The sequence below is a fragment of the Mobula hypostoma genome, chromosome 10 (genome assembly GCF_963921235.1).
Source record: "Mobula hypostoma chromosome 10, sMobHyp1.1, whole genome shotgun sequence".
Taxonomy (NCBI): domain Eukaryota; kingdom Metazoa; phylum Chordata; class Chondrichthyes; order Myliobatiformes; family Myliobatidae; genus Mobula; species Mobula hypostoma.
In genome coordinates this window covers 9,775,814-9,797,709 of record NC_086106.1, presented here as the reverse complement: position 1 = coordinate 9,797,709, position 21,896 = coordinate 9,775,814, and the positions used below count along the sequence as shown (strand labels likewise).

The window sequence follows — 21,896 nt, the reverse complement described above, 5'->3', positions numbered from 1 at the left end:
TAATATAATATAACCAAAATGTAAGGTAGCGTATGTTGACTGCCCAGTAGTAAAACCTAAAATTAGGTAGGGCTAATCCCCCATCTTTTATTTTGTTTTCTGAAGATGAACTTTGTTTAATTGGAGGTTTTTATTCTTCCATAAGTAAGAAGATATAATCGAGTCTAAAGAATCAAAAAAGGATTTAGGAATACAAACAGGTAGGGCTTGAAATAAATATAAAGATTTAGGCAAAATATTCATTTTAATAGAATTGATACGTCAAATCAGCAATAAAGAATAGTAAACAACAACAGGAATTCTGCAGATGCTGGAAATTCAAGCAACACACATCAAAGTTGCTGGTGAACGCAGCAGGCCAGGCAGCATCTCAAGGAAGAGGTACAGTGGACATTTCAGGCCGAGACCTGACGAAGGGTCTCGGCCTGAAACGTCGACTGTACCTCTTCCTAGAGATGCTGCCTGGCATGCTACGTTCACCAGCAACTTTGATGTTTGTTGCTTGATAAAGAGTAGTGTTAAGTTATGGGGCAGTGCCACCACTAACTTCACAGCACTGAGCTCCCCTGTTGTCTCCAAGCTTGGGCCTTAGATAATAGCTTCAACACCACCACTGTGGCAAGAGAGGTGTACGTAAAAACACGTGTAGCCCTGGCTCTGATCTGTTTGTGTTCTGGACCAGAGTCTAAGAACAACTGGTTAGGGTTTTCCTTGCGTAATATGTCCGTCGCACCCCTAATGCTGTGACCCGATCAACCCGACAATGTGACCAGCAGAGAGTATTGGACAAGTAAAAATTAGACCAATGTTACTGTTCACTGCCTCTATAGTATATGGACGGCAATGGAAATATATGGGGTGCCCGGGGTAAGCTGGATTTGTGGGTCTAGGGCACATCCGTGGCTCCCTAGGTAATGGGCTGGCTGCTGCTATTTGGGGAAATTGTCTACGTCTGTTACAACTATAGTCCCACCACTCAATGTTTCTCATGCAGACCACCTACACTCGCAAACTAGATGTGGTCTGTGGATTTCTGCTGGGAGTAAGATTTTGGCAGGATTACTCCCTTGGTGGGGTACCGTAAATAATGCCATATAATAGACAAAATAAGTTTAGAACTAGAACAGTTGGCCAGTGAGACTATAGAGGGATTCACCATTCTGAACCAGGAAATGCAAAATCTTCCAATGGTGTCCTTACAGAACAGGATGGCCCGAGACTATGTATTAGCCAGGGAATGAGGGGTCTGTGCTTTAGTCGGGAAAGAATGTTGCACCTATACGCGATGCTTCAGAAAATATGACCCATCTGTGAGATGAAATACATAAACTGAACTCTCAAGCCCCTCCAGAAGGCCGGGATTTACTTGGGTGGTTTAAATCAGTGTTAGAAGCAATATTTTCCTTGTTACAGCCCCCCTTTTACGGTCTCATTGCCCTGGTCTGCTTAGCGATGGTAGTTCATTGTCATACAACTATGCATTCGCTGGGTCTGTGCAACTTCACATCACAGGAGACGGGGAAGAAGACGAGAGTTATGATGAAGAGGAATGTTTGAAGATGCGCCCTTACCCAGTGGGTTATGAGCCCCTTTTCAGAAAGAAGGGAGTACGAATCTTTAAGTGTTGATCAGAAAGATCAACAAGGAGGGATTTGTGGTAGAAATAGATAAAACTGGTGTATGATGGGATACTTGCCCATTCTGGAACAGCTGGGCTTAAGACCGCTTATGTGTGTCAAGAATAACCTTGGACGATAAGCGCACTACCAGGAACTCCAATTAATAAGGTAGTTCATCCCTGGGGGTATATTATGAGTACTGATAACAGGAAGCAGGAAGAACTGTTAGACTCGCACTGAGGGACAGTTGACATGTCTTTTAAGCGATTGATCAGGTGCTGACCGTGGGATGCCAAAGATATGTGAAGTTGCTGTATAATATGAGCTCTGTATAACCTAAAATTCAGAGTTCTTGTGGTGGTGGAGACTGCTGCAGGCTCCCCATGATATCATGCTAATAAACTCTTAAAACACAACTCATAGTCACTCTGGGTGTTCTCAGTTAGTGTTTCCACGACAATTTGAAATGCAACTGATTTATTTGTCACAGATCTACAACGTTAAACACCAGTCTCTTTTACTGCTGACAGCAGCAGAACAAACCCCTCCAATGCTCAGTTCAGTCCTGGGTGTGATCAGCAGCTGCCAAAACAACAGAATCTGACGTGAAGAATCATTCAGGAGCTTGAAACTGGATCCACACACCGTGATGCCTAAAAATATAACAGACAGCTTATGTGAACCTTCTCCTTGATGTGAAGTTGCTGGAGTCTCATCAGGAGGGGCAATTGAGTAAATCTCTTTGCTCATTCAGGACAGAAGTGCGGCCTCACCTTACTGTAAACTTAATAGAGCCTCACAAGGTGGGTTAACTGAATGAAACCCTTCCCACACTCAGAACAGGTGAACAGCTACTCCCTTGTGCCAACTCGCTGGTGCTTAGAGGCTGAAACAACTGAATGAATTCTTTCCCACACGGAGACCAGACGGATAACACCTTTCCAGTGTGAACTCACTTCTGTGTCCTGAGGTTGGAGATCTCAAGGAATCGGTACCCAGAGTCCGATCAGGTGTACAGTCACTCTGCAATGGGAACTCGCAGACGTATCTTCAGGCTGGATGACAGTGTATATCCCTCCCACACACACAACAGGTGAATGCCCTCTTCCCACTGTGAACCCACTGGTGTTTCTGCCTGTGGGCTGAGCGAGTGAACCCCGGCCACACAGAGCAGACGAGTGGTCCCTGGCCACTGTGAGCATGATGGTGTCTACAGGTGAGAAGATGTCGTACATGCCACCCCACAATCAGCAGGTAGGATGAACGAGTAAATCTCTTTACTCACACAGGCCAGGGATGCAGCCTCTCAGTGTAAACCCTCCGAATACTTCACAATGTGGTGTAACTGAGTGAATCCCTTCCCACATTCACAACAGGTGAACGGGCTTCCCCACTGTGAACCCGCTGGTGTTTCAGCAGTTCAGCTGATTGGATGAATCCCTTCCCACAGATGGGGTAGGTGAATGGCTTCTCCCCAAAGTGAAGTCGTTCATGTCTTAACACTTTGGAGTGACTGAAACCCTCCCCAGACAAAGAACAGGTGAATGGTTTCTCTCCTGTGTGACCTCACTGGTGTGTGTTCAAATGTGACTGTTCAGTAAATCACTTCCCACAATTTATCAGGTGAATGGCTTCTCCCCAGTGTGAAGTCTCTGGTGTGCCAGTAGATTAGACGACCGAGTGAATCCCTTCCCGCATTCTAAGCAGGTGAATGGCTTCTCTCCAGTGTGAACCCGCTGATGACTTATCAGATAGGACGAGTGAGTGAATCCCTTCCCACACACTGAGCATGTGAATGGCCTCTCCCCAGTGTGAACTCTCTGGTGGGCCAGTAGATTGGACGACCGAGTGAATCCCTTCCCACATTCTAAGCAGGTGAACTGCCTCTCTCTGGTGTGAACCCGCTGGTGACTTATCAGATAGTACGAGTGAGTGAATCCCTTCCCACACACTGAGCAGGTGAACGGCCTCTCCCCAGTGTGAAGCGCCTGGTGTACTTGCAAGTGAGATGACTGGATAAACGCCTTCCCACAGTCTGAGCAGGTGAATGGTTTTTCTCCTGTGTGGACCCGCTGATGCACCTGCAGGTGAGACGATTCAGTGAATCCCTTCCCACAGTCCGAACAGGTGAACGGCCTCTCCCCAGTGTGAAGTCTCTGGTGTGCCAGTAGATGAGAAGACCGAATAAATTTCTTCCCACATTCTAAGCAGCTGAACGGCCTCTCTTCAGTGTGAACCCGCTGGTGACTTATCAGATAGGACGAGTGAGCGAATCCCTTCCCACACACTGAGCAGGTGAACGGCCTCTCCCCAGTGTGAAGTGCCTGGTGTACTAGTAGGTTAGACGACAGACTGAATCCCTTCCCACATTCAGAACAGGTGAATGGCCTCTCTACCGTGTGAATTCGCTTGTGCCTCAACAGGTCAGATGATCGAATACATCGCTTCCCACAAACAGAGCAGATATATGGTCTCTCTCCACTGTGAACACGCCGGTGCACTTTCAACTCAGATGACTGGGTAAATGCCTTCCCACAGTCTGAGCAGGTGAACGGCCTCTCCCCAGAGTGAACTCGCTGGTGTCTTCTCAATAGAGATGAGTAAGTGAATGCCTTCCCACACACGGAACAGGTGAATGGTTTTTCTCCCGTGTGAACCCGCTGGTGCGCGTTCAGGTGAGATGAGTCAATGTATCCCTTCCCACAGTCTGAACAGGTGAACGGCCTCTCCCCAGTGTGAAGCCTCTGGTGTGCCAGGAGATTAGCTGACCGAGTGAATCTCTTCCCACAGAGTGAGCAGGTGAACGGCTTCTCCCCAGAGTGAACTCGCTGGTGCCTGGTTAAGTTGGATGAGCAAGTGAATCCCTTCCCACAGTCTGAGCAGATGAACGGCCTCTCCTTGCAGTGCATTAGGGGGTGACTCATCACATGGGATGAACGTGTGAATCCCGTCCCACACACGGAAGAGATGAATGATCAAGTGACTGTCTTCCCACACACAGAGCAAGTGAACAGCCTGTCACCGTTGTCAATTTTCTCATGGATTTTCAGCTCGGATGACAGAATGAATTGCTTAGCGTCGTCTGAACAATCTCACTATGCTGTGAACTTGCTGATGTATCTTCAGGCTGGATTCCTGAGTACAACCCCTCCCTCACATGGAGCAGGTGAACGGGCTCTCCCCAGTGCAAAATCACCGGTGTGTCCGCAGGTCGGCTGAGTGAGTGAATCCCTTCCCACACCGAGAGCAGGCGAACGATTATCTTCCTATCAATTCCCTGTCAATTCATCAAGTCAGACGTCAATCCTGCACACAGACAATGCAGTTGAAGATCTGATCTCCATTGAACAGATGCTGGTGTGTTGGCAGGCACTGAGTTGCAGTGGATTTCACAGAGTATAACCAGAAAACTTTATTTCACACACAAAGCACATTTCTAGATGGGCTGAGATACACCTTCTGCTCCAAAGTCCCACCACTGATATATTGGCGTTACAATGGAAATACTTGTTCACTCCTTCAATAACTTGAAGAGAATTTACAAGGTTTATCTCCAGGCTGCTTCATCCAAATCTCTCTCCTACACTGAGCATGTGTTCCGGTTCTCTTTGCTACAAATGGTGTGTTGTTTTCTCAAGTATCTCCTCCTCCACATTCAAAGATTGATGACAACATACGGTGGAACTTGTGTGTTGTTCTGTTTCAGATTCACGTATTCAAATCCTTTGCCTTTTGTGCCCTGTAAAGAAAGTTTAGAGACGACATCAATTTGTGAAGGATAACAACTCAGATGAGATAACTTTCACCCCTATGGTGAGTCTGACATCACAGCGTTAAAGCACGGCTCAACTCAGATTGGAGGGATGCTCCCCATTTTTAACCAGGTTCAGGCATCTGAACTGACGATGAAATTCTCTGTCTTCCTATCTGTATCAGAATGGGCCATTGCTGCATCAATCTCTGAGCTGGCTCAGTCCAGCTCTAGGTTCTGAGCCCCACAGAGTTACACGGACGCTCCTGGAGACATTTTAACTACTGTGACTCCAACCCATGGAGTCCATTGACAGTGATAATCTCACCAAAGTCAATGTTAATGAGTATGACAGGGAAGTGGTTTGATTGGCCTACTGGAGCTGGTGTGGGAGACCTAACCGCTTCCATCCCATCCGAGAGCGGTCTAAATCACGCCCCGCAGCCCCCGATGGCCGTCCCTGTACCCAGAACCCCCCGCAAACCAGAAACCAGCTCACCCCACGACCCAGATACCCGTCTATCAGCCGCGGAACCAGCGATACGCATGCGCCACAGAAATAGCGCCAGGTCCGCTGCTCATCCGCCGAGATAACCCCGGGGAAGGGCCGTTTTTCACCCCAGAGTTCAGGGCTATGGTGGCGTGAGCGGAAAGCGCGGTAATTGTCTCCCCCGGGAGCGCGGAGCTCCGCTCTTACCTGCTGCTCCGGATCCGCTGGGCTGTTGTCTAGTGAGCGCATGTGCAACCTCCTCTCGCCGCGACTGTCGGCGCATGCGCACCTGATCAGCCGTCTCCGAGGCGCGCAGATTTCTGGGTAATAAAGGTGATCAGTAAATGGACCGAATCTCATATCCGTTGCATGTGGAGTCCTCGGTGCTTAATTTAACCCAGCAAGGTCCAAAGACACTATACTAAATATCAACTGCTACTCTGTGTTTCAAAAGAAATGCAACATACTCACAGGTGGAGAAAGGTCACAGAACCAGAAATGCGCATGCGCTACAGAAATGGTGCTTGGGCTCAGCCGGTTCGAAGCAGTGAAAATGTTCATAATGTCCCTCCGGTGGCCCTTCTGGTTCTCTTTCTCCCACCGACAACTCTCCTCTCTTATCAGTTTCATTCTTCATCAGCCCTTTACCTTTTCCACCTAGCACCTCTCTGCTTAAAACCACATTCCCGCACCCACACTATGTTCCCCTTCACTATAAGTAAGATCATAAGGCATAGGGGCAGAATTAGGCCATTTGGCACATCGAGCCTGCTCTGCTATTCGATCAGGGTTGATTTTTTTACTTTACTTTATACTTTATTGTCGCCAAACAATTGATACTAGAACGTACAATCATCACAGCGATATTTGATTCTGCGCTTTGTGCTCCCTGGAGTACAAATCGATAGTACATATTTTAAAAAAATATAAATAATATAAAACAAGTAATTTATTAAAATCATTTCGCCTCTCAATCCTATTCTCCTGTGGCCTTCGACATCCTTATTCATCAAAGACCTATCAACCTCCGTTTTAAATACAACCAATGACTTGCCCTCCACAGTATTGCAAGGGATGATGTCAAAAGCACAGGAAAATGATAAGGAAGGAAAGTTACTAAAAGTGATGAGAGAGAGGCGACACAAGTGTTGTCATTAGCAGGATTTAATGTACAGACACATCTCAATGTTTTGAATTTAATAACGTTATGAGAACTCTTTTGCAGAGTGACTTTAAGTGGAATTCTACTCACCCTGTATATGTGCGTCTCCACCAGCATTTTATGTGTTACTTTGATTTCCAGCATCTCCAGACTTTAAGCCCTCGTTATCTCATGTTCTTGTTATTTATTGCTATTTATTTATATTTGCATTTGCACACTTTGTTGTCTTCTGCACTCTGGTTGATCTTTCATTGATCCTGTTATAGTTACTATTCTATAGATTTGCTGAGTATGCCCGCAAGAAAATGAATCTCAGGGTTGTGTCTGTATGTGTGTATATATATATATATATATTTACTTTGACAATAAATTTACTTTGAGCTCCCGCTCCCTGTGCCCAGCTCTACCCGTTTATGTCCATTTGTTTTCGTGCCTTAGTGTGTGTACGTGCGCGTGTATGCGTGTGCGCACGCGTCCCCGTGACGGAGAGCGCTCGGTTACCGCACTCCATACACACGCGCATTCACACACACGCAAAATACATTGCCGTTGTGCTGTGTGCGCGCATTCTAATGTCCCCCCTCCCCCCGCCCCCGGTATATTCTAACAATGAGTCCTGAAGGCCTTGGCTTTGTTGTGTCCTTCCCACCACGCAAGTGTGAATATCCATTTCTTTAGTAATGGTGATATGTAAATCTGTAAAAAAATATATATATAGTTTGTATACTGTATTTCAGTTAGATAGTTCAGTTTATTTTGTAATATGATTGCAACAACATTATGGAGTACATCAAATTCTTATTCATGTGCAGCCTTGCTAAGCTTGTGGGTAATTAAAGATGGGATATCCCGATGCCTAATAAACAGGGCTCGTCGCTCTCAATAGACAATAGGTGCAGGAGTAGGCCATTCGGCCCTTCGAGCCAGCACCGCCATTCACTGTGATCGTGGCTGATCATCCACAATCAGTATCCTGTTCCTGCCTTCTCCCCATATCCCTTCACTCCGCTATCTTTAGGAGCTCTATCCATCTCTTTCTTGAAAGCGGGAGAGAGAGAGAGAGATCGAGCTGCAAAGAATTCACTCTGAAAATAATATGGAGCTACTTATTGTGTTTTCTGGTAGTTATGTTGTAAAATTGGCAGTTTTCTGTTAGCTATTTATGTTTGTAAGTTTGTTTTTTTTTGATGCACCGTTGTACAAAAGTTCTAAACGACTCCAGCTATTTTACTCTTTGGTTATAAACCATGTACGTAACAGTCCCTCTCTGTGCTTCTCCCTGTCCATCTGTACGCTTTTCAGTCTGTCGATTACCTCGCTCCGGAGGATGAATACTCCCTTTTAGTCCCCAACTGTTTTAAATGGTTAACACTCCCTTCTGGGCCAATTGCAATTCTACCCGGTAACGTGAGCTGCAGCCACGTGTTTTCCCGTGTTAAATGTGTGCAGTCCTTCCAGGTAAGGCAACACTCCACCCGCGATTTCGCTGGGATCGCCTGTTGTGTCCGGTGCTCCCAGTCCCAATCCGGCTTTCCTGTACATTGAGGAGGCCTGTCGTAAATGGGTGCGGGGTGCGGCGCTTCGTAGAGCAGTCCCGCGCCAGCCGCCGAAAGCAGGACTTCCCGGTGGCCAAACATTTGAATTCCCATTCCCGTTCCGACGTGTCATTCGACGGCATCTCTTGCCAAGATGAGGCCGCCCTCAGGGTGGAGGAGCAACACCTTATATTCCGTCTGGGTTGCCGCCAACCTGGTGGCATTAATATCATTTTCTCCCTCCGGGAAACAAAATCCCCCTTCTCCTCAGGTCCTCTCCACTCTCCCATCAGATTCCCTTTTCTCCAGCCCTTGCCCTTTCCCACCCACCTGGTTTAACCAATCACCTTCCAGCTATCCTCCACCCCCTCCCCCCACCTCTTCCACTGATGCTGCCTGACCTACCGAGTTCTTCCTCAGTATTTTATAGAAACATAGAAAATAGGTGCAGGAGTAGGCCATTCGGCCCTTCAAGCCTGCACCGCCATTTATTATGATCATGGCTGATCATCCAACTCAGAACCCCGCCCCAGCCTTCCCTCCATACCCCCTGACCCCTGTAGCAACAAGGGCCATATCTAACTCCCTCTTAAATATAGCCAATGAACTGGCCTCAACAGTTTCCTGTGGCAGAGCATTCCACAGATTCACCACTCTCTGTGTGAAGAAGTTTTCCCTAATCTTGGTCCTAAAAGGCTTCCCCTCTATCCTCAAACTGTGACCCCTCGTTCTGGACTTCCCCAACATCGGGAACAATCTTCCTGCATCTAGCCTGTCCAATCCCTTTAGGATCTTATACGTTTCAATCAGATCCCCCCTCAATCTTCTAAATTCCAACGAGTACAAGCCCAATTCATCCAGTCTTTCTTCATATGAAAGTCCTGCCATCCCAGGAATCAATCTGGTGAACCTTCTCTGTACTCCCTCTATGGCAAAGATGTCTTTCCTCAGATTAGGGGACCAAAACTGCACACAATACTCCAGGTGTGGTCTCACCAAGGCCTTGTACAACTGCAGTAGTACCTCCCTGCTCCTGTACTCGAATCCTCTCGCTATAAATGCCAGCATACCATTTGCCTTTTTCACCGCCTGCTGTACCTGCATGCCCACTTTCAATGACTGGTGTATAATGACACCCAGGTCTCGTTGCACCTCCCCTTTTCCTAATCGGCCACCATTCAGATAATCTGTTTTCCTATTTTTGCCATCAAAGTGGATAACTTCACATTTATCCACATTAAATTGCATCTGCCATGAATTTGCCCACTCACCCAACCTATCCAAGTCACCCTGCATCCTCTTAGCATCCTCCTCACTGCTAACACTGCCACCCAGCTTCGTGTCATCCGCAAACTTGGAGATGCTGCATTTAATTCCCTCATCCAAGTCATTAATATATATTGTAAACAACTGGGGTCCCAGCACTGAGCCTTGCGGTACCCCACTAGTCACCGCCTGCCATTCTGAAAAGGTCCCGTTTATTCCCACTCTTTGCTTCCTGTCTGCTAACCAATTCTCCACCCACGCAATACCTTACCCCCAATACCGTGTGCTTTAAGTTTGCACACTAATCTCCTGTGTGGGACCTTGTCAAAAGCCTTTTGTGTGGCATTGGATTGCCAGCACTCGCTGACGTTATTGTGTTTATGTAACCCCAGATCTTGACCTCCACAGCGGAGTTGTGTGTGTAGTTTGCACACCACTCTGTTCAGTACAGATGCTCAGGGTGAACGCCTCTCTCACAGAATGGGCTGCACACTCAAGACCCTCTACGGGGGCACCACACTGACTTGTGTATCACCATCTGGTACTGTGCCAACCTTGATCGCTGGGCACTGCGGAGGGTGGTACGGACGGCCCAGCACATCTGGGAGGAGGGAAGGGGGGCAATTGAGAGACGGCTGAGGATGGGATAAGGGTTTTGTCCAGAGATGGGAGTCAGGAGGAAGTGGGTTTCGCAGATAGCTAAACCAAAGGTAGGACTTCCCGGTGGCTAAACATTTTAATTCCCATTCCCATTCCGATGTGTCAGAGGCCACCCTCAGGGTGGAGGAGCAACACCTTATATTCCAGCTGACGGAGAATGATGCAGGAGATGGGGGGGGGAAGGGATGACACAGAAATCAGGCTGAGGTGGGAGGGCAACCCAGAGAAGGGGGAATGAGGCAACTCCGAGATGGGGGTGGGTAGAGGGAACCCGAGAGATACGTAGGACAAGCGAGGTTTGGGGTAAGGGGACAGACCGAGACGGTGTGGGGGGCAGAGGAGACGGTGTGGATCAGGGACTGAAGCAGACCGGGGAATGTGTGGAGGAAGGGGCATCCAAGAGATGTGAGCTGTCAGGGTAACAGAGAGGTGAGGAGGGTGGTGGAGAAGAGCCAGTGTCAACCCAGAGGCAGGTAGGGATGTGGGGGGGGGAGGTAAGGGGGTGGACTAGAGAGGGGGGAGGGGATGGGATGGAAATAGGGTGGAAGGGGGTGACACAGTGAGGGAGAAAGTGGATGGGGCAGGGGCGGGGGTGGGGAACAGGGAGATGGGATAGAGGAGGAGGAGGCAACCCAGAGAGAGGAGCGAGGGCATCCCAGTTGTGGGAGAAAATGGACGAGCAACCCGGGGACGGGGAGTGGGGTGGTTAGGGAGTGACTGAGAGACAGGGTGGGGTGAGGGCAGAGGGCGACACAGTGAAGGGGGTGGGGAAAATACGTGACCCAGCGATGTGGGGGAGGAGTAATTGGGACAACCAAGCTATGGTGGGCGCGGGGTAGACAGAATCCATCATTAACGACCCCCACTATCCAGGATAGGCTTGCTCCTTCTTCTCCGCCAACAGATATTCGGCACAACTTTGTGGGCCGAAGGGCCTGTATTGTGCTGTAGGTTTTCGGTGTTTCCAGGTATGTACAGTCCATGAACATATCTTGCATTTCCTCCTTTTTCATTATTTTTGGTTATTTATTTTTGTGGCTTGGGAGTAATTTTCATGTCGTGCACTGAACTGCTGCCAGAAAAAAACAAGGTGCAGGGCAGACGTCAGCGATAACAAACCTGACTCTGTGGCACCCGGAAGCAGACAAAACGGTCCGCACCTCGCAAAGAATTGGAAATAAAGAGCAACTTCCCCACTTGCGTTCCTCCACGGCCATGCTGACTTAGAGACGGGCAATACCCGAGCTCACGCGGGGATATCAAGGCACGCTCCTGTGGTACGCCAAGGTTGAAGATAGCAGATGGACAGAGCAAGTCCCTTGGAAGTACAGTTCCTCCCTGGACACCAAGGACATGAGCAGACCGAGACAGAGATGCCAGTGAAGGCGGGGGAAGCACACGCTTTCCATTGGATTGATGTAATTCACGTCGGTGAACTCAGCAATGGCAACGTCAATCGAGGTCAAGGGCTTTCTCACTGGAGATTGTTAAAGTGTGGCTCTTTTGTGGTGAGAGTGCTACAGGTCACTTATTACCCAAGACAGAGATGTTCATTATATCAATCAATTAATACAGTACTTTTGTTACAAGTTTGAAATGGCTGAGCTTTTCCAGAACTTCAAGGGAAGGTGCTGAGGTACAATCATCACAGATTGAATGGAGATTAACTTCTTTGCAGTTACATGGTTTAACATAACCTCCCTCCTTAAACATGGAATCGATGCTCCATTCCCCCATGCAAACCCTGTGGCCCAAGGCGATCGAAAAATCGTTAGTACCTCCACAATTTCTGCCTTTGCTTCCTTTGACAACCTCCAATCTGGATGTTTCCCAGCTTGGTACGGCAACTGCTCTGCAAGAGACCGAGTCATTACAGGAATTGCACTCCCCTCCATCGATTCCGTCTGCATTTCTTGCTGCTCAGGAGAGAAGCCACCAAGAGGCTCTGCTCTCACCCTCGCCATTCTCCCCCCGCCTGTTGTGTATGTAATCCAGAACCTTGATAGCACGTACAATCACTGTTATCAAAACCTGAAGGGTTTTTTACACAGTAAATGCTAAGTGTTCATCTCACAATCTACCTCTCCGAGGCATTTGCGCCTTATTTGTGTATCAACTTATGTATGTAGAATACAACTCTGAGATTCGTCTTCTCCAGATAGCCATGAAATTCAGAAAACAACATGGCAGCTGTTGGAAGAAAAGACATCAACTTCCCCCGGCCCCACATAATAAAGAAAAAGAAACGAAGACAATTGTCTCACTTGGCAGAGATGTCCAGAACCAGATAACATTCAAAGGTAATCACCTGAAGAACCAAAAGTGATGCAAGGAATTTGCTTTTCTCATGCTGCTCTATTGGCATTTTAATTCATTGGAAATTGGACCCAGTATTTTCTTCTAGGCCTCAGTCTCAAGATTATCTATTATTTACCGAGATATGGACATCACCTGTTTCCGGTCATTGGAACTGATCTCAATGTTCTGCTTCAATCGGCAGAAAATCCCTTATCTACTTGCCTGAAAGATACATTATACGTTCTTTACACGAGATAAATTCGGTGGTCCGAGTCCCAAAACCTTAGTAAAGATCAGGGAATTAGGAGGTTAACAGCCAATGTCATCCAACCTTGGCCCAGAGGTCTGAGGGTTGAGGAACATGTCAGACATAACTGCAGTGAGCTCCTCTTCCTCTTCAGGCTGCAGAAAGTCATGCAGGAAATTCAAGGGAAACCTCTCCACCCACAGAGTGGTGACCATTTGGAACCCATTGCCACAGGGAGAGGGAAAGGTGGACAGCAGGGATGGATTTAAAAGGACTGTCGTGGAACAGAAACACGGACAGGGACTGTCTGGGTTGAGTTGACTCCCTGCTGTACACTGGGTGCGTTGTAAGTTCACTGAGTACCCGAGACGGAGCTTAAAGCAGAATTTAATTATTTGTCACAGATGCAAAATGTGAAACGCCAGTCCCATTACAGGTGAGTGCGGGCATCCGGTAGTCTTGCGAGACCATGGATCTGCGCCTGGAAAGTCTTCACTCTCCAGGGCGCAGGCCTGGGCAAGGTTGTATGGAAGACCGGCAGTTGCCCATGCTGCAAGTCTCTCCTCTCCACGACACCGATGTTGTCCAAGGGAAGGGCATTAGGACCCATACAGCTTGGCACCAGTGTCATCGCAGAGCAATGTGTGGTTAAGTACCTTGCTCAAGGACACGACACGTTCCCTCGGCTGGGGCTCGAACTCACGACCTTCAGGTCGCTAGTCCAATGCCTTAACCACTTGGCCACATTACAGGTGAACAACAGCAAATAGCAAAGTTCGATACCAACACTCACTTTTGAACTTGCCTCTGGATTCGGCAGCTGTGACGGTGAAATATCCAGCAGGCAGCTTATTTAAATGTTTTCTCCAGTGTGAACTGACTTGTGTGCCAGCAGTGTAGCTGACCGAGTGAATCCCTTCCCACAGTCCGAGCAGGTGAACGGCCTCTCCCCAGTGTGAACTGTCTGATGTGCCCGCAGGTGGGATGACCGAGTGAATGACTTCCCGCATTTAGAGCAAGTGTACGGCCTCTCCCCAGTGTGAATTCGCTGATGGACCTTCAGCTGAGATGACTGAGTAAATCCCCTCCCGCAGTCCGAGCAGGCGAACGGCATCTCCCCAGTGTGCACTGACTGGTGCGCTAGAAGGTCAGACGACCGAGTGAATCCCTTCCCACAGTCTGAGCAGGTGAATGGCCTCTCCCCGGTGTGAACGGACTGGTGCATCTGTAGGTGGGAGGACTGAGTGAATCCCTTCCCACACACTGTGCAGATGTACGGCCTCTCCCCAGTGTGAACCCGCTGGTGTGTCAGCAGATCGGTTGACCAAGTGAATCTCTTTCCACACGTGGAGCAGATAAACGGTCTCTCCCCAGTGTGAACGCGCTGGTGTCTCTGCAGGTGAGACGGGTGAGTGAATGCCTTCCCGCAGTCCGAGCAGGTGAACGGCCTCTCCCCAGTGTGAACCCGCTGGTGCGTCTGCAGGTAGGACGACCGGGTGAACCCCTTCCCGCATTCGGAGCAGACATACGGCCTCTCCCCGGTGTGGACCCGCTGATGTCGCCGCAGTTCGGACGGCCGAGTGAATCCCTTCCCGCAATCAGAGCAGACGTATGGCCTCTCAACGGTGTGAAATCGCTCGTGCGTCAGCAGATCTGACGAGCGGGTGAACCTCCTCCCGCACACGGAGCAGACAAACGGAGTCTCCCCGGTGTGAACCCGCCGGTGTGTCTGCAACTGAGACGGGTGAGTGAATGCCTTCCCGCAATCTGAGCAGGCAAACAGCCTCTCCTTGGATTCATTTCGTTGGTGTCTCATCACAGGGGATGAATTAGCGAATGGCTTCACCCTTGCTGGTGTATCTCCAGGCTGGACGACTGAGTATATCCCCTCCCACACTCAGAGCAGGGGGACGGACTCGACCCAGCGTGACCTCACCGACGGGTCTGCGGGTGGGCCGGGCGAGGGAATCCTTTCCCACACTGAGAGCAGGTGAATGATCCTCGCCCGGCAGCCCGGCAGCTCAGATGTCAGGTGCTGAGTTCCTCACACAGTCGGCGCAGTTGGAGAACTGATCTCTCATGACCCGACGCTGGTGTGTCCTCAGCGCCCCGGCTCCAGCGGATTCCACTGAGTTAGAAAAGAAAACATCATTTCAGACACAAAGCACCGTTCCAGCTGGGCTGAGAGACATTTTCATCTCTGAGCAGCGACAAGAGAAATATCGGCGTTACAAAGAGAATGCCTGGCCACTCCTTAAATATCTGGACAGAGATAACATAACTGACATGTTGCTGTATGTGTGAGATTCCTATACACAAGTTCTTTGCCGTTTTTAACCTGTAAAAATACTTACAAAAGATATCCACGGGTAAAGGGACAGCAGTTCGGTTGAGATCATTTTTGTCTCAATGGTTAACTCCGACATCACACTGTTACAGCGAAGTTTTACACAAGTTAGAAAAATGACCCCCCCCCACCCCCCCGATGTTCTAACTGGGCACTGGTCAGGCATCAGGACTGACCATCATATTTTCTGAGTGTTTTTCTGTCTGTATCAGATTGGGCCATTCCGCCCAAGCTACAGATCAGAAGTTACTCAGGAGAAAGGTGTCTGATGTCACTATGTGCCCGGAGAGAATGGTGCACAATGTTCTCACGTGTACCAACATCGATAGAAGATTGCACCGATGACCCCTTCTCCCATCTGCTACCCTCCTCCTTTTCCTGGATACCCCCCTCTGGATCTTTTCATTTCTAATTGCCGATGAGACATCATCCAGCTTGACCATAAGACCATAAGACAAAGGAGCAGAAGTAGGCCATTCAGCCCATTGAGTCTGCTCCGCCATTTTATCATGAGTTGATCCATTATCCCATTTAGTCCCACTCCCCACCTTAGATGCCCTGGCTACTCAGATACCTATCAATCTCTGCCTTAAATACACCCAGTGACTTGACCTCCACTGCCACCCGTGGCAACAAATTCCACAGATTCACCACCCTCTGGCTGAAAAAATTTCTTCGCATTTCTGTTCTGAATGGGCGCCCTTCAATCCTTAAGTCATGCCGTCTCGTACTAGACTCCCCCATCATGGGAAACAACTTTGCCACATCCACTCTGTCCATGCTTTTCAACATTTGACCTCTGCGCTCCTCTCTCCTCTTCGAATCTTACCACCCCTGAACTCTCTCTGCACCAATCCCAATCTTGCCATCAAACCTGAAGACAAAGGGTGTGCTGCTGTAGTGTGGAGTTCTGATCGCTGCCTTGTTGAGAGTTGGCGGAAACTCTCAGACACCTCCTCCTACTTACACCTTGAAAAGGACCCCTCTCTAGACCATTTGAAAATTGTCTCTGACACTACCACCAACTTCATCACCTCTGGAGAACTCCCATCCACTACCACCAAACTCATCGTCCCTTATCCCACCGTGCTCGTTCCTACCCAAGTCCACAAACCTGACCGGCCAGGTAAGTCCACTACCTGCGCCTGTCACTGTCCAATTCCACTCATGTCCTCATATCTCAACTCCATTATATCCCCCCTCAGTTTTGTGCACCCATGCCAAGCTCATCAATTTCATCGACTTTGCCCCCAAATTTCCATTCTGCCCTTGAATTCACTTGGGTCCATTTCTGACACTTCTTTCCCCTTCCTCAATCTCTCTGTCTTCACCTCTGCAGACAAACTCTCTAACAACATCTTCAATAAACCTAACAATTCACATGGCTATCTTGACCATAACTCTCCCCACCCTGTCTCCTGTAAAAATGCTATTCCCTTTTTTTAGCTCCTTCATCTCTGCTGCATCTGATCCCAAGAAGAGGCTTTCCCTTCCAAGGCATCAAAGATGTTTGTGGTAACTTATTTTTTATTCTTTCTACTTCTCTTCTAATATTTATATCTGTGCACTTGCAATGCTACTGTGACACTGTAACTTCCTTTGGGATCAGTAAAGTATCTATGTTCTTCTTCAAAGAACGCCGTTTTCTTCTTCCACCACAGTTGCTACCCGCATCTGCAACTCCTCCAATTCCTGGACATCTGCTTTCACCCCAGCTTCCCACAGCCTTAGCAGGGCTAGAGTTCCTCTTGTCCTCCCCAACCACCCCATGACCCTCCGCATCCAACACATCATTCTCCGCAAATTCCGCCATCTTCAGTGGGATCCTACCACCAAACACAACTTCCCCCTACAAAATGTGTTGCTTGGATTTCCAGCATCTGCAGATATTCTTGTGTGTGTGTTTCTCACCCATCCCACTCTCCACTTTCCACAGGGATCGCTCCCTCGGTGATTCCCTCGTGTATCTGTCCCTCCCCACTAATCTCCCTCCTGGCACACATCCATGCAAGCAACAGAAATGCTACACCTGCCCATTCACCTCCATTCAGGGCCCCTAAAACCCCGACAGATGATACAACACTTCACCTGTGACTCTATTATATCCGGTACTCCCGATGCAGCCTCCTCTGTATTGGTGTGACTCGACGGAAACTGGGCGACCACTTCGTTGAGCCTCAACTCCATCCGCCAAAAAGCGAAACTTCCCGGTGGCCAGCCATTTTAACTCCAAACCCTATTCCCGTTTCGACTTATCGGCCAAGGGCCAACCCCTTTTGCCTCGATGAGGCCTCTCTCAGGGTGGAGGAGCAACTCCACATATTCCGCCTAGGTAGCCTCCAATCTGATGGCATGAACATCGATTTCCCCTTTCGGTAATTTTTCTTTTCTTCCCTCTTCTATTCTCTACGTGGGCCTCTTACCTCTTCTCATTGGCCTTTCACCACTGTCCCCACCCCAGGTGCCCTCCTCCTTCCCTTTCTCCCATGATCCCCTCTCCTCTTCTATCAGATTCCTTCCTGTCCAGCCCTCTACCATTCCTACCCACCTGGCTTCACCTATCACCTTCCAGCAAATCCTCTTTCCCCCTCCCCGGCACCTTTTTATTCTCGTGTTCTCCCCTTCCTCTCTAGTGCTGAAGAAGTCTCGGCCCAAAACAACAACTGTTTATTCATCTGAACATAAAGCTTTAAGTTCCTCAGGGTCAATATGACGAGTGACCTGACTTGGTCCAACCAAGCAGAGTTCACTGCCAAGAAGGCCCACCAGCGCCTTTACTTCCTGAGAAAACTAAACAAATTTGGCCTGTCCCCTAAAACCCTCACTAATTTTTATAGATGCACCGTAGAAAGCATTCTTCTAGGGTGCATCACAACCTGGTATGGAAGTTATCCTGTCCAAGACCGGAAGAAGCTGCAGAAGATCGTGAACACAGCCCAGCACATCACACAAACCAATCTTCCATCCGTGGACTCACTTTACACCGCACGCTGTCGGAGCAGTGCTGCCAGGATAATCAAGGACACGACCCACCCAGCCAACACACTTTTCGTCCCTCTTCCCTCTGGGAGAAGGCTCAGGAGGTTGAAGACTCGTACGGCCAGATTTGGGAACAGCTTCTTTCCAACTGTGATAAGACTGCTGAACGGATCCTAACCCCGATCTGGGCCACAACCTCCAAATATCCGGACCTGCCTCTCGGTTTTTTTGCACTACCTTACTTTCCATTTTTCTATTTATGATTTATAATTTAAATTTTTATATTTACTAATTTTTACTATTTTTAGTATTTAATATTTGTAATCCAGGGAGCGGAAAGTGCAGAATCAAATATCGCTGTGATGATTGTACGTTCTAGTATCAGTTGTTTGGCAACAATAAAGTATAAAGTAAAATACTCTGCAGTTGCTGGGGTCAAATCAACACTCACAACACACCGGAGGAACTCAGCAAGTCAGGCAGCATCTGTGGAAACGATCAGTCAATGTTTCGGGCCGGAACCTGACGAAGGGTTCTGGCCTGAAACGTCGACTGATCGTTCCCACGGATGCTTTCGACCTGCTTGAGTTCCTTCAGTGTGTTGTGAGTGTTTACTCATCTGAGTTCCTCCAGCATTTTGTGTGTGTGGTGCTGTGCATCGAAGATTGTCTGACTGGCAGAAGGCAAAGAGTGGGGATATAAGGAGGTCTTTTCTGGTTGGCTGCTGGTGACTTGTGGTGTTCCACTGGGGGCTAGCTTTGGGACTTCTTTTCAAGTTACACGCCAATGTTCTGAATGAAGGAATTGATGGCCTTGGGGCCAGGTTTGCAGAGGATGCAGAGGGAGGTGGAGGGCCAGAGGATGCAGAGTCTGTGGTAGGACAGGCTTTACGAGAACAGGCAAAGAGGTAGCAGATGGAATATAGCGCAGGGAACTGTATGGTCATGCACTTTGGCAGAAGAAATAAAGGCACAGACTATTTTCTAAAGATCAGGTGTGCATAGGGACTTGGGAGTCCTTGTGCAGGATTTCCTAAAGGTTAACTTGCAGGTTGAGTCAGTGGTGAGGAAGGCAAATGCAATGTCAGCATTCTGAGAGAACTACAATATAAAAGCAAGGATGTTTGATGGCTCTGGGACTGTACTCGCTGAAGTTCGATGAATGGAGGGTTCTCAGTGGAACTTATCATACACTGAAGGGCCTAGATAAGATGGATATGGAAGGGTATTTCCTAGCAGAAGCAACCTGGAGCAGAGAGCAGGGACATGGGAGTCCTCATGCAGGATTTCCCTGAAGGTAAACTTGCAGGTTGAGATGGTGGCAGGGAAGGCAAATGGAATGTTAGAATTCATTTTGAGATGACTGGAGTGTAAAGGGGAAGGAACGTCGACTCAGACCATGAGAGGCCTGCGTCGGGCATTTTCATGCCTTACAAGGCACAGATTGGAAGTCTGTGTGGGGCGCCACTCCTCACACAGACACTAGAGCAATGTGTGGTTAAGTGCCTTGTTCAAGGACACAAACACGCTGCCACAGCTGAGGCTCAAACTAGCGACCTTCAGATCACCAGACGAACGCCTTAACCACTCGGCCACGTGCCCAACACTAAAAGGAGTATGAAAGCAAGAATGTAATGCTGAGGTTTTAGAAGATATTGGTCAGATGGTTGTGAGCAGACTTGGGCTACGTATTCAAGAAAAGATGTGCTGCCATTGGAGATGGTCCAGAGGAGGTTCACAAGAATGATTCTGAGAATGAAAGGATTAACAAGTGTTTGGTGGCTCTGAGCCTGTACTTGCTGGAGGTTAGAAGAATGAAAGGGATCTCATTGAAGCCTTTAGACTATTGAAAGGCTCTTTCCTATAGTGGGGTAGTCAAGGACACAGAGGACACAGCCTCGGACCAGAGGGATGTTCATTTAGAATAGAGATGAGGAAGAATTTATTTAGCCAGACGTGGTGAATCTCAAGAATTCAAAGCTGCAGACAGCTGAGGAGCCAAATGGTTGGGTATACTTAGAGCAGAGGTTGCTAGGTTCTTCATTAGTTCGGGCATCAAAGGTTAGGGGGAGAAGGCAGGAGGATGGGGTTAAGAGGGATAATAAATCAGCCATGATAGAATGGCGGAGCAGACTCAATGGGCCGAATGGCCTAATTCTGCTCCTGTGTCTTATGGGTAAAAAGGTCCAGAACTGACAACAAAGTTGATTTTCTAAAGAACTCAATTGGCTTGGAGGAACAACACCTTATATTCTGTCTGGGTAGCCTCCAACCTGATGTCATGAACAGTAACTTCTCAAACTTCTGCTAATGCCCCACCTCCCCCTCGTACCCCATCCGTTATTTATTTATATACACACATTCTTTTTCTCTCTCCTTTTTCTCCCTCTGTTCCTCTCACTACACCCCTTGTCCATCCTCTGGGCTTTTTTACCCCCCCCCTTTTCTTTCTCCCTAAGCCTCCTGTCCCATGATCCTCTCATATCCCTTTTGCCAATGAACTGTCCAGCTCTTGGCTCCATCCCTCCCCCTCCTGTCTTCTCCTATCATTTTGGATCTCCCCCTCCCCCTCCCCCTCCCACTTTCAAATCTCTTACTAGCTCTTCTTTCAGTTAGTCCTGACGAAGGGTCTCGGCCCGAAACGTCGACTGTACCTCTTCCTAGAGATGCTGCCTGGCCTGCTGCGTTCACCAGCAAATTTTATGTGTTGCGAGGATTTTGTTTTTTTTTCAACCTCCTAGGCAGCACGAATTGACATTTTCGCTTTTCGGAAATGGACTCTAATTCCGAGATGAACTGGGATTTTTGTTCCCAGTTTCTAATCCTTGGATTTAAGTGGCTGGAGCTCCACCCGCCCCTATTCCCTCCTCCCGCGCTTCCAAACACCCTCTGCAGACTGGCGGACAAAGTCACCCGTGGCTGTTTCTACACCCGTCTATCCGTCACGGTCTCAGCGAAACACATGCGCCGCAGAAATGGCGCAGCCTTTTTTGTTTATATGCAGAAAGCTCCCCGGAGCTTCGGTGGGGCTGGTAGAGAGGGAAAGGACAGGGCTTGTCCCTGAGAGAGGGAGACCGTGTGCCCGGAGCTCGCAACAGTTGTCCCCCTCAGTGGTTCGGACACCGGTACCGATCAAACCCACTGCCCGGACCCGGAGCCCAGACCCTACCTGCTGCCGATTATCCGGAACCTTTTTATCCACTGAGCGCATGCGCGATTTTCGGAACCAGCACTCCTTACGCCTGCGCATTTGATCGGTGGTTCACCACCAGCGATTCCTGAAGCCAGGAGATTTCTGGAGCCCGGAGATTTCTGGGTAAGCAAGACGCCATTCAGATTGTTTGGCAGTTCACATCCTCCGCTGCCATATGCCTCAAAACCACTCACTATTTTAATATAGAAATCCCAGCAGCTACTTTAACGCAGCAAGCGCCCGCAAACGATACACTCAATATTAACTGGCATTCCGTAGGTCAAAAGTATAAAGTATAAGCCAATGTTCAACCTAACTATAGAGTAAGAGATAATATCGATTCAAGATTC

General features: G+C 48.6%; 1 pseudogene; it reads right to left on the bottom strand.

The window, feature by feature from the left end:
• LOC134353198 (zinc finger protein 208-like) overlaps positions 1-21,550 on the bottom strand; it is a 30,850-nt pseudogene extending 9,300 nt beyond the window's left edge.
• Positions 21,551-21,896: the final 346 nt, after the last annotated feature.